The following is a 15,840-nucleotide window of genomic DNA, read 5'->3' on the forward strand; positions in this document are numbered from 1 at the left end:
AATGTGTGCGGCTGCAGAAAGCTGTTAGCATCAACAAGCTGTGTGTATCTGTGTGATAGCACCAACCAACAGGCTGTGTGTATCTGTGTGTTAGCACCAACAAGCTGTGTGTATCTGTGTGTTAGCACCAACAAGCTGTGTGTATCTGTGTGTTAGCACCAACCAACAGGCTGTGTGTATCTGTGTGTTAGCACCAACCAACAGGCTGTGTGTATCTGTGTGTTAGCACCAACAAGCTGTGTGTATCTGTGTGTTAGCACCAACAAGCTGTGTGTATCTGTGTGTTAGCACCAACAAGCTGTGTGTATCTGTGTGTTAGCATCAACAAGCTGTGTGTATCTGTGTGTTAGCACCAACCAACAGGCTGTGTGTATCTGTGTGTTAGCATCAATAAGCTGTGTGTTAGCACCAACAAGCTGTGTGTATCTGTGTGTTAGCATCAACAAGCTGTGTGTATCGTGTGTTAGCACCAACAAGCTGTGTGTATCTGTGTGTTAGCACCAACAAGCTGTGTGTATCTGTGTGTTAGCACCAACCAACAGGCTGTGTGTATCTGTGTGTTAGCACCAACCAACAGGCTGTGAAAAATGAAGCTTTCCTAATGCAGCAGATAAGGTAGCAGTCTAAGTTGGTGATTGGATCTGATTAGAAACCCGTCACTCCTAATGGATCATTTTACAAAAGCCCTCACATTTAACAGACAACCTTCCCTGCAGCTACAACAGATTGATATGTAATGGAAACAATTAAGAGCTGAAGGAGGATTGGAGAGGGGGGGAGGATTGGAGAGGGGAGGAGGAGAGGGGAGGAGGAGAGGAGGAAAGCAGAGGAGGATAGGGGAGGAGAAGAGGAGAGGGGAGGAGGATAGGGGAGGAAGAGGGGAGGAAGAGAGGGGAGGAAGAGAGTGCAGGAGGAGAGGAGGAGAGGGGAGGAGGAGAGGAGGAGGGGAGGAGGAGAGGGGAGGAAGAGAGGAGGAGAGGGGAGGAGGAGAGGAAGAGGGGAGGAGGAGAGGAGGATAGGGGAGGAGGGGAGGAGGAAAGGAGAGGAGGAAAGGAGAGGAGGATAGGGGAGGAGAAGAGGAGAGGAAGAGAGGGGAGGAGGAGAGGAAGAGAGGGGAGGAGGATAGGGGAGGAAGAGGGGAGGAAGAGAGGGGAGGAAGAGAGTGCAGGAGGAGAGGAGGAGAGGGGAGGAGGAGAGGAAGAGAGGGGAGGAGGATAGGGGAGGAGGAGAGGAAAGGGGAGGAGAGAGGAGGAGGAGAGGAGAGAAGTGATGAAAGGGGTAGACGAGAAGAAATTAAAGGAAGAGAGGAGGAGAGGGGATGAGGAGAAAAGAGGAGGAGAGGAAAGGAGGAGAGGGAGAGAGGAGAGAAGGATGGGGGAAGAAAACAGAGGGGCGAGCAAGGACACTAAGGACAAGGAAGAAAAAGAGAGGGAGAGGGAGAGAGCTCTCAAATTAGAGAGAGCGGAGGAGGGAAGAGAGGAGGAGAGCGAGAGAGACGAGAAGAGGAGCTGAGATGGAGTAGCCCTGCTCTCCAGCCTGCCGTTACCCAATAAAATGTCCTGATTGGTGTATCTACTACGACTGTCCTGATTGGTCTATCTGCTTTGACTGTCCTGATTGGTGCATCTATTATGACTGTCCTGATTGGTCAATCTGCTTTGACTATCCTGATTGGTGCATCTATTATTCCATTCACAGAAAGAATATACTTAATCTCTCCTAACTTCATTCCTTCATTATTAGCTGGTTTATGTAACATAGTAACTTCCTTCCTTCATTATTAGCTGGTTTATGTAACATAGTAACTTCCTTCATTATTAGCTGGTTTATGTAACATAGTAACTTCCTTCATTATTAGCTGGTTTATGTAACATAGTAACTTCCTTCCTTCATTATTAGCTGGTTTATGTAACATAGTAACTTCCTTCCTTCATTATTAGCTGGTTTATGTAACATAGTAACTTCCTTCCTTCATTATTAGCTGGTTTATGTAACATAGTAACTTCCTTCCTTCATTATTAGCTGGTTTATGTAACATAGTAACTTCCTTCCTTCATTATTAGCTGGTTTATGTAACATAGTAACTTCCTTCCTTCATTATTAGCTGGTTTATGTAACATAGTAACTTCATTCCTTCATTATTAGCTGGTTTATGTAACATAGTAACTTCCTTCCTTCATTATTAGCTGGTTTATGTAACATAGTAACTTCCTTCCTTCATTATTAGCTGGTTTATGTAACATAGTAACTTCCTTCCTTCATTATTAGCTGGTTTATGTAAAGGAGGTGAGTGTTTTTCTCTCCCCATGTGTCCCAAATTGCACCCTATTCCTGATATAGTGAAGCCCTTTTGACGAGGGTCCATAGGGGCTACTTGGGACACAATCCGTCTCTCAGTGGTCCTGGTACATTTCCCTCCATGGCAAATAGACCAGTAATATTAACCATTAAGGTAGCTAACAGTAATATTAACCATTAAGGTAGCTAACAGTAATATTAACCATTAAGGTAGCTAACAGTAATATTAACCATTAAGGTAGCTAACAGTAATATTAACCATTAAGGTAGCTAACAGTAATATTAACCATTAAGGTAGCTAACAGTAATATTAACCATTAAGGTAGCTAACAGTAATATTAACCATTAAGGTAGCTAACAGTAATATTAACCATTAAGGTAGCTAACAGTAATATTAACCATTAAGGTAGCTAACAGTAATATTACCATTAAGGTAGCTAACAGTAATATTACCATTAAGGTAGCTAACAGTAATATTAACCATTAAGGTAGCTAACAGTAATATTAACCAGTAAGGTAGCTAACAATAATATTACCATTAAGGTAGCTAACAATAATATTACCATTAAGGTAGCTAACAGTAATAGTAGCTAATCATTAAAGTAGCTAAGGGTAATAGTAGCTAATCATTAAATTAACTAACAGGTCCACAGACGATGCAATCGACATCACACTGCACACTGCCCTATCCCATCTGGACAAGAGGAATACCTATGTAAGAATGCTGTTCATTGACTCTAGCTCAGCCTTCAACACCATAGTACCATCCAAACTCATCATCAAGCTGGAGGCCCTGGGTCTGAATCCCTCCCTGTGCAATTGGGTCCTGGACTTCCTGACGGGCCGCCCCCAGGTGGTGAATGTAGGAAACAACGTCTCCACCCCGCTGATCCTCAACACTGGGGCCCCACAAGGGTGCGTTCTCAGCCCCCTCCTGTACTCCCTGTTCACCCATGACTGCGTGGCCATGAACGCCTCCAACTCAATCATCAAGTTTGCAGACGACACTACAGTGGTAGGCTTGATTACCAACAACGACGAGACGGCCTACAGGGAGGAGGTGAGGGTCCTCGGAGTGTGGTGTCAGGAAAATAACCTCACACTCAACGTCAACAAAACAAAGGAGATGATCGTGGACTTCAGGAAACAGTAGAGGGAGCACCCCCATATCCACATCGACAGGACAGTAGTGGAGAAGGTGGAAAGTTTTAAGTTCCTCGGCGTACACATCACGGACAAACTGAAATGGTCCACCCACACAGACAGCGTGGTGAAGAAGGCACAGCAGCACCTCTTCAACCTCAGGAGGCTGATGAAATTTGGCTTGTCACCAAAAACACTCATAAAGTTTTACAGATGCACAATCGAGAGCATCCTGTCGGGCTGTATGACCGCCTGGTACGGCAACTGCACCGCCCACAACCGCAAGGCTCACCAGAGGGTAGTGAGGTCTGCACAACGCATCACTGGGGGCAAACTACATGCCCTCCATGACACCAACAACACCTGATGTCACAGGAAGGCCAAAAAGATCATCAAGGACAACAACCACCCGAGCCACTGCTTGTTCACCCCGTTACCATCCAGAAGGCGAGGTCAAGACAGGTGCATCAAAACTGGGACCAAGAGACTGAAAAACAGCTTCTATCTCAAGGCCATCAGACTGCTAAAAAACAATCACTAACTCAGAGAGGCTGCTGTCTACATTGAGACCAAATCACTGGCCACTTTAACAAATGTATCACTAGTCACTTTAAATAATGCCACTTTAATAATGTTTACATATCTTACATTACTCATCTCATATGTATATACTGTACTCTATACCATCTACTGCATCTTGCCTATGCCGTTCTGTACCATCACTCATTCATATATTTATATGTACATATTCCCATTCACCCCTTTACATTTGTGTGTATTAGGTAGTTGTTGGGAAATTGTTAGATTACTTGTTAGATATTACTGCATATTACTGTCGGAACTAGAAGCACAAGCATTTCGCTACACTCACATTAACATCTGCTAACCAATGTGTATGTGACCAATAACATTTCATTTTATTTTAGATTAACTATTAAAGTAGCGAACAGTAATGTGGGCTAATGACCGTCTGCCTGTGAAGGTGGAGAATGACTTGCTTACTGAATCATGTGTGTGTGTTTGTTTGTATGCGTGCATACGTGTGTATCTGCCCACAAACACTCCCTCCGTTTCACCTCTCACCCCCTGTTCACCTCGCACTTGGCCTCACTAACTGCAGCGTTCAGTCTCATCCAGGGTGATTCTATCAGCTAATTGCCCTCCCCGGGTCTGCCTGCCTGTGTGGAGGGAACCGGAGGTGGCAGAGTTAGACAACACTCTCCCCCTGTCTCTTCTCTCCCCCGCGCTCCTTCTGCAAGGATGATTACACTGAGGTGAGAGAACAGAGCACAATTTTACAGGCGCTAGTAAAGCCCGAGGCAGAGAGATAGAGAGCGATAGAGAGAGAAGCAGTGCGAGTGAGATGCAGTGAGAGAGAGAGATGCAGTGAGAGAGAAAGACAGAGCGACAGAGAGAAGCAATGGGAGAGATAGAGAGAAGCAGTGGGAGAGAGAGAGACAGAGAGACAGAGAGGAGAGAGAGAGACAGAGAGAGGAGAGAGAGACAGCGAGAGGAGAGAGAGACAGAGAGAGAGACAGAGACAGAGACAGAGAGAAAGAAAGAAAGAAAGAGGGAGAGAGTGAGAGATAGACAGAGCAGCAGTGAGAGACCGAGCAAGAGAATTTGCGTGGGAAGAAAGTTCATTAATCTGCAGAAGAGTGAGAGAACACAGAAAAGGAAGGAGGTAGGTATTTTGCCGTATCTGGGGGATGGAGTGTGATACTTACGTTTCCTCTTCTCCATCCTCTTCTCCCTGTTGGAGGTCTACAGTAATTATCTGGCTGAGCTGAAGTCTGTCTGTGAATTAGTGTTCCACAGGAGGGATTCTGACACACAGATCAATTGAGGAACCAATGGGTCAGGGAGGATTTTAAAAACACTCTCTCTAGCCCTGTGACCTCTCCTCCTGAGTGCTACTATAATGCTGGTCCCCCTCCCACATCTCTTTCCCTCCCCCTCCTCCTATAGCTCTGTGATCTCTCCTCCTGAACGGTACTATTATACTGGTCCCCCCCACCCCCCCATCTCTTTCCCTCCACCCCCCTCCTATAGCTCTGTGATCTCTCCTCCTGAACGGTACTATTATACTGGTCCCCCCCACCCCCCCATCTCTTTCCCTCCATCCCCCTCCTATAGCCCTGTGACCTCTCCTCCTTTAGCCCTCTCCCGCTCCAGATTTATAGCTGTGTGAGCTCTCCTCCTCCTCCTTTAACCCTGTGAGCTCTCCTCCTCCTATAGCCCTGTGACCCCCCCCCCCTATAGCCTGGTGACCTCCCCCTCCTCATCCTATATCCCTGTGACCTCTCTTCCTGAACAGTACTATTATACTGCCCCCCCCATCTGGTTCACCCCTCCACCTCTCCCTCCTCCTCCTATAGCCCTGTGACCTCTCCTCCTCCTCCTCCTCCTATAGCCCTGTGACCTCTCCTCCTCCTCCTATAGCCCTGTGACCTCTCCTCCTCCTCCTATAGCCCTGTGACCTCTCCTCCTCCTCCTATAGCCCTGTGACCTCTCCTTCTCCTCCTATAGCCCTGTGATCTCTCCTCCTATAGCCCTGTGACCTCTCCTCCTATAGCCCTGTGACCTCTCCTCCTATAGCCCTGTGACCTCTCCTCCTCCTCCTATAGCCCTGTGACCTCTCCTCCTCCTCCTATAGCCCTGTGACCCCTCCTCCTATAGCCCTGTGACCTCTCCTTCTCCTCCTATAGCCCTGTGACCTCTCCTCCTATAGCCCTGTGACCTCTCCTCCTCCTCCTATAGCCCTGTGACCTCTCCTTCTCCTCCTATAGCCCTGTGACCTCTCCTCCTCCTCCTATAGCCATGTGACCTCTCCTCATATAGCCCTGTGACCTCTCCTTATCCTCCTATAGCCCTGTGACCTCTCCTCCTATAGCCCTGTGACCTCTCCTTCTCCTCCTATAGCCCTGTGACCTCTCCTTCTCCTCCTATAGCCCTGTGATCTCTCCTCCTATAGCCCTGTGACCTCTCCTCCTATAGCCCGGTGACCTCTCCTCCTATAGCCCTGTGACCTCTCCTTCTCCTCCTATAGCCCTGTGACCTCTCCTCCTCCTCCTATAGCCCTGTGACCTCTCCTCATATAGCCCTGTGACCTCTCCTTATCCTCCTATAGCCCTGTGACCTCTCCTCCTATAGCCCTGTGACCTCTCCTTCTCCTCCTATAGCCCTGTGACCTCTCCTTCTCCTCCTATAGCCCTGTGATCTCTCCTCCTATAGCCCTGTGACCTCTCCTCCTATAGCCCGGTGACCTCTCCTCCTATAGCCCTGTGACCTCTCCTCCTCCTATAGCCCTGTGACCTCTCCTCCTCCTCCTATAGCCCTGTGACCTCTCCTCCTCCTATAGCCCTGTGACCTCTCCTCCTATAGCCCTGTGACCTCTCCTCCTCCTCCTATAGCCCTGTGACCTCTCCTTCTCCTCCTATAGCCCTGTGTTCTCTCCTCCTCCTCCTATAGCCATGTGACCTCTCCTCCTCCTATAGCCCTGTGACCTCTCCTCCTCCTATAGCCCTGTGACCTCTCCTCCTCCTATAGCCCTGTGACCTCTCCTCCTCCTCCTATAGCCCTGTGACCTCTCCTCATATAGCCCTGTGACCTCTCCTTATCCTCCTATAGCCCTGTGACCTCTCCTCCTATAGCCCTGTGACCTCTCCTTCTCCTCCTATAGCCCTGTGACCTCTCCTTCTCCTCCTATAGCCCTGTGATCTCTCCTCCTCCTCCTATAGCCCTGTGACCTCTCCTCCTCCTCCTATAGCCCTGTGACCTCTCCTTCTCCTCCTATAGCCCTGTGACCTCTCCTTCTCCTCCTATAGCCCTGTGACCTCTCCTCCTCCTCCTATAGCCCTGTGACCTCTCCTTCTCCTCCTATAGCCCTGTGACCTCTCCTCCTCCTCCTATAGCCCTGTGACCTCCTCTTCTCCTCCTATAGCCCTGTGACCTCTCCTTCTCCTCCTATAGCCCTGTGACCTCTCCTCCTCCTCCTATAGCCATGTGACCTCTCCTTCTCCTCCTACAGCCCTGTGACCTCTCCTCCTCCTCCTATAGCCCTGTGACCTCTCCTTCTCCTATAGCTCTGTGACCTCTCCTCCTCCTCCTATAGCCCTGTGACCTCTCCTCCTCCTCCTATAGCCCTGTGACCTCTCCTCCTGAACAGTACCATTATGTTGGTTCTGCCCCTCCTCCCAAACAGTACTATTATGTTGGTTCTGCCTAATTAAAGAGGGACATGTCCTGGTTGTCTCCTGACACAGGGCCTGTAGAGGAAGATGTGTGAGCCGCTCATTACCATTGATTAAGTGGCCAGTCAGAACACAGAGGCAGGGTGGAGAGAGAGAGACATAGAGAGAGACATAGAGGGAGAGAGAGACATAGAGAGAGGAGAGGGGTAAGCTGGAGAGGTAGGGAGGAAGGAAAGTGGAAGGTAGGCTGGGAGGATGCTGAAGGAGGGAGGATGAGAGGGAAGCAGGTTGGGGAGGCAGCATGGGTAGGGTGGGAGGTGCATCAGGGTGAGATGGTGGCAGTAGACTCAATCACTCCTGGCTCCGCTTGCTTACACTGAATCTGCTTGCTAAAAGACACCCTAATCCCTTTACAGTGCCCTACTTTTAACAAAAAACACTGGTAAAAAATATTGCAATTTAATAGGAATAGGGTGCCATTCTGCCTCTTCTCTCTAGGGTTCTCCTAGTACCTCTACTCTCTTGTTTACTCTCTAGGGTTCTCCTAATACCTCTCTACTCTCCTGTTTACTCTCTAGGGTTATCCTAATACCTCTCTACTCTCCTGTTTACTCTCTAGGGTTATCCTAGTGCCTCTCTACTCTCCTGTTTACTCTCTAGGGTTCTCCTAGTACCTCTCCACTCTCCTGTTTACTCTCTAGGGTTCTCCTAGTACCGCTCTACTCTCCTGTTTACTCTCTAGGGTTCTCCTAGTACCTCTACTCTCCTGTTTACTCTCTAGGGTTCTCCTAATACCTCTACTCTCCTGTTTACTCTCTAGGGTTCTCCTAGTACCTCTCTACTCTCCTGTTTACTCTCTAGGGTTCTCCTAGTACCTCTCTACTATCCTGCTTACTCTCCAGGGTTATCCTAGTACCTCTACTCTCCTGTTTACTCTCTAGGGTTCTCCTAGTACCGCTCTACTCTGCTGTTTACTCTCTAGGGTTCTGCTAGTACCTCTCTACTCTCCTGTTTACTCTCTAGGCTTCTCCTAGTACATCTCTACTCTCCTGTTTACTCTCTAGGGTTCTCCTAGTACCTCTACTCCTGTTTACTCTCTATGGTTCTCGTAGTACCGCTCAACTCTCCTGTTTACTCTCTAGGGTTCTCCTAGTACCTCTACTCTCCTGTTTACTCTCTAGGGTTCTCCTAGTACCTCTACTCTCCTGTTTACTCTCTAGGGTTCTCCTAGTACCCCTCTACTCTCCTGTTTACTCTCTAGGGTTCTCCTAGTACCTCTACTCTCCTGTTTACTCTCTAGGGTTCTCCTAGTACCTCTACTCTCCTGTTTACTCTCTAGGGTTCTCCTAGTACCTCTCTACTCTCCTGTTTACTCTCTAGGGTTCTCCTAATACCTCTACTCTCCTGTTTATTCTCTAGGGTTCTCATAGTACCTCTCTACTCTCCTGTTTACTCTCTAGGGTTCTCCTAGTACCTCTCTAATCTCCTGTTTACTCTCTAGGGTTCTCCTAGTACCTCTCTACTCTCCTGTTTACTCTCTAGGGTCTCCTAGTACCTCTCTACTCTCCTGTTTACTCTCTAGGGTTCTCCTAGTACCTCTACTCTCCTGTTTACTCTCTAGGGTTCTCCTAGTACCTCTACTCTCCTGTTTACTCTCTAGGGTTCTCCTAGTACCTCTACTCTCCTGTTTACTCTCTAGGGTTCTCCTAGTACCTCTCTACTCTCCTGTTTACTCTCTAGGGTTCTCCTAATACCTCTACTCTCCTGTTTACTCTCTAGGGTTCTCCTAGTACCTCTCTACTCTCCTGTTTACTCTCTAGGGTTCTCCTAGTACCTCTCTACTCTCCTGTTTACTCTCTAGGGTTCTCCTAGTACCTCTACTCTCCTGTTTACTCTCTAGGGTTCTCCTAGGACCTCTCTACACTCCTGTTTACTCTCTAGGGTTCTCCTAGTCCCTCTCTACTCTCCTGTTTACTCTCTAGGGTTCTCCTAGTACCTCTACTCTCCTGTTTACTCTCTAGGGTTCTCCTAGTACCTCTCTACTCTCCTGTTTACTCTCTAGGGTTCTCCTAGTACCTCTCTACTCTCCTGTTTACTCTCTAGGGTTCTCCTAGTACCTCTCTACTCTCCTGTTTACTCTCTAGGGTTCTCCTAGTACCTCTACTCTCCTGTTTACTCTCTAGGGTTCTCCTAGTACCTCTACTCTCCTGTTTACTCTCTAGGGTTCTCCTAGTACCTCTCTACTCTCCTGTTTACTCTCTAGGGTTCTCCTAGTACCTCTACTCTCCTGTTTACTCTCTAGGGTTCTCCTAGTACCTCTCTATTCTCCTGTTTACTCTCTAGGGTTCTCCTAGTACCTCTCTACTCTCCTGTTTACTCTCTAGGGTTATCCTAGTACCTCTCTACTCTCCTGTTTACTCTCTAGGGTTCTCCTAGTACCTCTACTCTCCTGTTTACTCTCTAGGGTTCTCCTAGGACCTCTCTACACTCCTGTTTACTCTCTAGGGTTCTCCTAGTCCCTCTCTACTCTCCTGTTTACTCTCTAGGGTTCTCCTAGTACCTCTACTCTCCTGTTTACTCTCTAGGGTTCTCCTAGTACCTCTCTACTCTCCTGTTTACTCTCTAGGGTTCTCCTAGTACCTCTCTACTCTCCTGTTTACTCTCTAGGGTTCTCCTAGTACCTCTCTACTCTCCTGTTTACTCTCTAGGGTTCTCCTAGTACCTCTACTCTCCTGTTTACTCTCTAGGGTTCTCCTAGTACCTCTACTCTCCTGTTTACTCTCTAGGGTTCTCCTAGTACCTCTCTACTCTCCTGTTTACTCTCTAGGGTTCTCCTAGTACCTCTCTGCTCTCCTGTTTACTCTCTAGGGTTATCCTAGTACCTCTCTACTCTCCTGTTTACTCTCTAGGGTTCTCCTAGTACCTCTCTACTCTCTTGTTTACTCTCTAGGGTTCTCCTAGTACCTCTCTACTCTCCTGTTTACTCTCTAGGGTTCTCCTAGTACCTCTCTGCTCTCCTGTTTACTCTCTAGGGTTCTCCTAGTACCTCTCTGCTCTCCTGTTTACTCTCTAGGGTTCTCCTAGTACCTCTCTGCTCTCCTGTTTACTCTCTAGGGTTCTCCTAGTACCTCTCTACTCTCCTGTTTACTCTCTAGGGTTCTCCTAGTACCTCTCTGCTCTCCTGTTTACTCTCTAGGGTTCTCCTAGTACCTCTCTACTCTCCTGTTTACTCTCTAGGGTTCTCCTAGTACCTCTCTACTCTCCTGTTTACTCTCTAGGGTTCTCCTAGTACCTCTCTGCTCTCCTGTTTACTCTCTAGGGTTATCCTAGTACCTCTCTACTCTCCTGTTTACTCTCTAGGGTTCTCCTAGTACCTCTCTACTCTCTTGTTTACTCTCTAGGGTTCTCCTAGTACCTCTCTACTCTCCTGTTTACTCTCTAGGGTTCTCCTAGTACCTCTCTGCTCTCCTGTTTACTCTCTAGGGTTCTCCTAGTACCTCTCTGCTCTCCTGTTTACTCTCTAGGGTTCTCCTAGTACCTCTCTACTCTCCTGTTTACTCTCTAGGGTTCTCCTAGTACCTCTCTACTCTCCTGTTTACTCTCTAGGGTTCTCCTAGTACCTCTCTGCTCTCCTGTTTACTCTCTAGGGTTCTCCTAGTACCTCTCTACTCTCCTGTTTACTCTCTAGGGTTCTCCTAGTACCTCTCTACTCTCCTGTTTACTCTCTAGGGTTTTCCTAGTACCTCTCTACTCTCCTGTTTACTCTCTAGGGTTCTCCTAGTACTGCTCTACTTTAGTGAAGGCAGATAATGCAAACAAACCACTTGAAAATTGCACTCATTAAAAACAACCTCTCGCTAGATTGCTACTGTTTTGTGTCCGGTGGGGATGATGGCGCCAGGGCAACAACCGGAAAAGGGAGTGACGTGCTTCCCTGTTCCATGAAGATCATTACATGGAAATAACCAGCTTTTGCCCGTCCATTGCCATTCAGGGCTTCGACCATTTTAAAGTAGTCCACTGGGGTGGGGGATTCCTATGGGTTGGGATCGATCAGTCAATGAGCGGAGCATTGTCTTGTGCTTCAAACTGATTTGTCAAGTTGTAAATGAATTTAAGCTATATGACAGCCATAGAAAGAAACAATGTGGTTTAAGACTCCATCGCAGCCATCAATATTAACAACTACTTTAAAATGGAGATTTTATTTGGATTAGTCCCCATTTGGACTAATCTTCCAAGAGTCCTTAAAACATTAAAATACAATTTATAATACGAACACATTTCCACATATAACACACTATTACAAACATACACAATATACTAACATAATGACCAAATAAATACTCAAATCTAAAAAAAAAATATGGATTCTTCCTCTACTATAGTCCCACAACATTTCTACGTATTATATTTAAATCGTTTTAAAATAATGTTTAAATGTATATATTAGAAAGCTGTGAAAGCTGCCCGTGCTTTCAGAAGGTGCCATAATGGCACAGATATAACGTTACGATCTCTATACATCTTCAATGGAATTAGCAGATGGTCTCATTTAGCCGACACTCTTATCCAGAGCGACTTACAGAAACAATGAGTCTTAAGTGCCTTGCTCAAGGGCACATCTGCAGATTTTTCACTTAGTCGGCTCGAGGATTCAAACCAGCTACCTTTCGGTTACTGGCCCAACGCTCTTAACCGCTAAGAAGAGTTTGAAGAACAGTTCAACACTTTTCGCAAACTTCCAGTGGCAAGTCAACTCCCACAGAGATGGGTATAACAGTCTCCTCCCATGCTTTACAGTAGTCGTACGGAAAAGTCTAGTTTTAACCGGGATGGCGTTCTGTACATCCACGTCATACATCACTCTGCCTTTCAGGGCGTGTCTTTAACCTTTTCTATTTGAAGACATTAAGTGTACATTGTGTTAGATGATGGCTAAGTCATTACGCTGGCTAGCTAAAGTGGCAAGAAAACGTATGTGAACCCTTTGGAATTACCTGGACTTCTGCATAAATGAAATCTTACATAGGGAAAACCCTGTAGAAGCCTTAAGACACGGATCAGTGAGCACCGCAGCAATATACGGACAGGAGAGACAAAAACATCCGGTTGCTGCTCATTTTGTACAAGCTGGACATCCTATTAGTTCTCTGAGATACATTGGAATAGAAATGGTCAAGATGTCATGCGGGGGGGGGGGGGGGGGGGGGGACATTGAGAGGAAACGTCTTCAAAGGGAATCACAGTACCGACACACATGGTCTCCTCGAGGAGTTTGACTTGAAACCGTTTTCATAGTTTCAATATGTCCCCCCCAAAAAATGTTTTAAATCCTAAATGAATATTGTATGTATATTACTGTCGCATTCCCTGTGTAGGATCATATATTTTGATACATTGAATGTTAATATTGTGAAACTACGTTATAAATTATTATTTTTTACCTCCTGTTTCAGTAAGTGATGTCACAGAGTACTGCTCCTATATATATCGGACCTTGCTCTACACAAAACTATATCAGTTCAGCAATATTCTTGGGATGTCTGGTGTTAACTGCTCACGAGGTCATACCACAGCTTCTCAATCGGGTTGAGGTCAGTACTCTGACTGGGCCACTCCAGAAGATGCATTTTCTTCTGTTGAAGCCATTCTGTTGTTGATTTACTTCTGTGTTTTGGGTCGTTGTCCTGCTGCACTACCCAACTTCTGTTGAGCTTCAATTTGGCGGACAGATAGCCTTACATTCTCCTGCAAAATGTCTTGATAAACTTGGGAATTCATTTTTTCCGTCGATGATAGCAAGCTTTTCCAGGCCCTGAAGCAGCAAAGCAGCCCCAAACCATGATGCTCCCTCCACCATACTTTACAGTTGAGATGAGGTTTTGGTGTTGGTGTGCTGTGCCTTTTTTTCTCCACACATAGTGTTGTGTTCCTTCCAAACAACTCAACTGTAGTTTCATCTGTCCACAGAATATTTTGCCAGTAGCGCTGTGAAACATCCAGATGCTCTTTTGCGAACTCCAGACGTGCAGAAATGTTTTTTTTTGTTGGACAGCAGTGGCTTCTTCTGTGGTGTCCTCCCATGAACACCATTCTTGTTTAGTGTTTTAAGTATTGTATACTCGTCAACAGAGATGTTAGCATGTTCCTGAGATTAGAGCGGTAGAGAAGTCTTTGGCTGACAGTCTAACATTCTTCTTAACCTTATTGAGCATTCTGAACTGTGCTCTTTGCAGTCATCTTTGCAGGATGGACACTCCCAGGGAGAGTAGCAACAGTGCTGAACTTTCTCCATTTATAGACAATTTGTCTTACCGTGGACTGATGAACATCAAGGCTTTTAGAGTTACTTTTGTAACCCTTTCCAGCTTTATGCAAGTCAACAATTCTTATATCTTGGGTATTCTGAGATCTCTTTTGTCCGAGCCATGGTTCACATCAGGCAATGCATCTTGTGAATAGCGAACTCACATTTTGTAAGTGTTTTTTATAGGGCAGGGCAGCTCTAACCAACATCTCCAATCTCGTCTCAATGATTAGACTCCAGGTTAGCTGACTCCTGACTCCAATTAGCTTTTGGTCATTAGTCATTAGCCTAGGGGTACACATACTTTTTCCAACTTACACTGTGAATGTTTAAATGATGTATTCAATATAGACAAGAAAAAGACAATAATTGGTGTGTTATTAGTTTAAGCAGACTGTGGTTGTCTGTTGTTGTGACGTAAATGAAGAGCAGATCAAATTGTACGATCAACTTATGCAGAAATCCAGATCATTCCAAATGGTTCACATACTTTTTCTTGCCACTGTACGGCAATATCAAATATGTTTTAGTAGTTTAGAAACTCTGTGGCGATATGGTTCTACTACCTTGTGTTCCGGGGAATTATTTCTGTGGTGAACCATTAGAAGGCATTGTGGGATGTCTGTCTGTCTAGACTAGGTAGACAGTGATATCTGTCTGTCTAGACTAGGTAGACAGTGATATCTGTCTGTCTAGACTAGGTAGACAGTGATATCTGTCTGTCTAGACTAGGTAGACAGTGATATCTGTCTGTCTAGACTAGGTAGACAGTGATATATGTCTGTCTAGACTAGGTAGACAGTGATATCTGTCTACACTAGGTAGATAGTGATGTATGTCTACACTAGGTAGATAGTGATGTCTGTCTAGACTAGGTAGATAATGATATCTGTCTAGACTAGGTAGATAGTGATATATGTCTGTCTAGACTAGAGTGATAGTGCTATCTGTCTAGACTAGGTAGACAGTGATATCTGTCTAGACTAGGTAGATAGTGATGTCTCTCTACACTAGGTAGATAGTGATGTCTGTCTACACTAGGTAGATAGTGATATCTGTCTAGACTAGAGTGATAGTGCTATCTGTCTAGACTAGGTAGATAGTGATGTCTGTCTACACTAGGTAGACAGTGATATCTGTCTACACTAGGTAGACAGTGATATCTGTCTAGACTAGGTAGACAGTGATATCTGTCTAGACTAGGTAGACAGTGATATCTGTCTAGACTAGGTAGATAGTGATATCTGTCTAGACTAGGTAGACAGTGATATCTGTCTAGACTAGGTAGACAGTGATATCTGTCTAGACTAGGTAGACAGTGATATCTGTCTAGACTAGGTAGACAGTGATATCTGTCTAGACTAGGTAGACAGTGATATCTGTCTAGACTAGGTAGACAGTGATATCTGTCTACACTAGGTAGACAGTGATATCTGTCTAGACTAGGTAGACAGTGATATCTGTCTACACTAGGTAGATAGTGATGTCTGTCTACACTAGGTAGATAGTGATGTCTGTCTACACTAGGTAGACAGTGATATCTGTCTAGACTAGGTAGACAGTGATATCTGTCTACACTAGGTAGATAGTGATATCTGTCTACACTAGGTAGATAGTGATGTCTGTCTACACTAGGTAGACAGTGATATCTGTCTAGACTAGGTAGATAGTTATATCTGTCTAGACTAGGTAGATAGTGATATCTGTCTAGACTACGTAGATAGTGATGTCTGTCTACACTAGGTAGATAGTGATGTCTGTCTACACTAGGTAGACAGTAATGTCTGTCTACACTAGAGTGATAGTGCTATCTGTCTAGACTAGGTAGACAGTGATATCTGTCTAGACTAGGTAGATAGTGATGTCTCTCTACACTAGGTAGATAGTGATGTCTGT

General features: G+C 45.8%; 1 protein-coding gene and 1 long non-coding RNA gene across 3 annotated transcripts in view; both read right to left on the reverse strand.

The window, feature by feature from the left end:
• The window catches only part of LOC129822492 (1,4-alpha-glucan-branching enzyme-like), a 355,318-nt gene that overhangs the window by 124,252 nt on the left and 215,226 nt on the right, over nt 1-15,840 (reverse strand). The gene's annotated exons all lie outside the window — the stretch shown is intronic.
• On the reverse strand, nt 7,505-12,840 carry LOC129822493 (uncharacterized). Of its 2 annotated transcripts, XR_008754492.1 has the most exons (6): nt 10,517-12,840; nt 10,074-10,475; nt 9,309-9,950; nt 8,631-9,151; nt 8,430-8,509; nt 7,505-8,390 (listed from the first exon to the last, which is right to left on the reverse strand). It is a non-coding gene; the product is annotated as an uncharacterized LOC129822493 (long non-coding RNA). The 2 variants fall into 2 exon arrangements; XR_008754491.1 differs by having other exon boundaries at nt 8,430-9,151.

The sequence above is a fragment of the Salvelinus fontinalis genome, chromosome 24 (assembly GCF_029448725.1).
Source record: "Salvelinus fontinalis isolate EN_2023a chromosome 24, ASM2944872v1, whole genome shotgun sequence".
NCBI lineage: Eukaryota > Metazoa > Chordata > Actinopteri > Salmoniformes > Salmonidae > Salvelinus > Salvelinus fontinalis.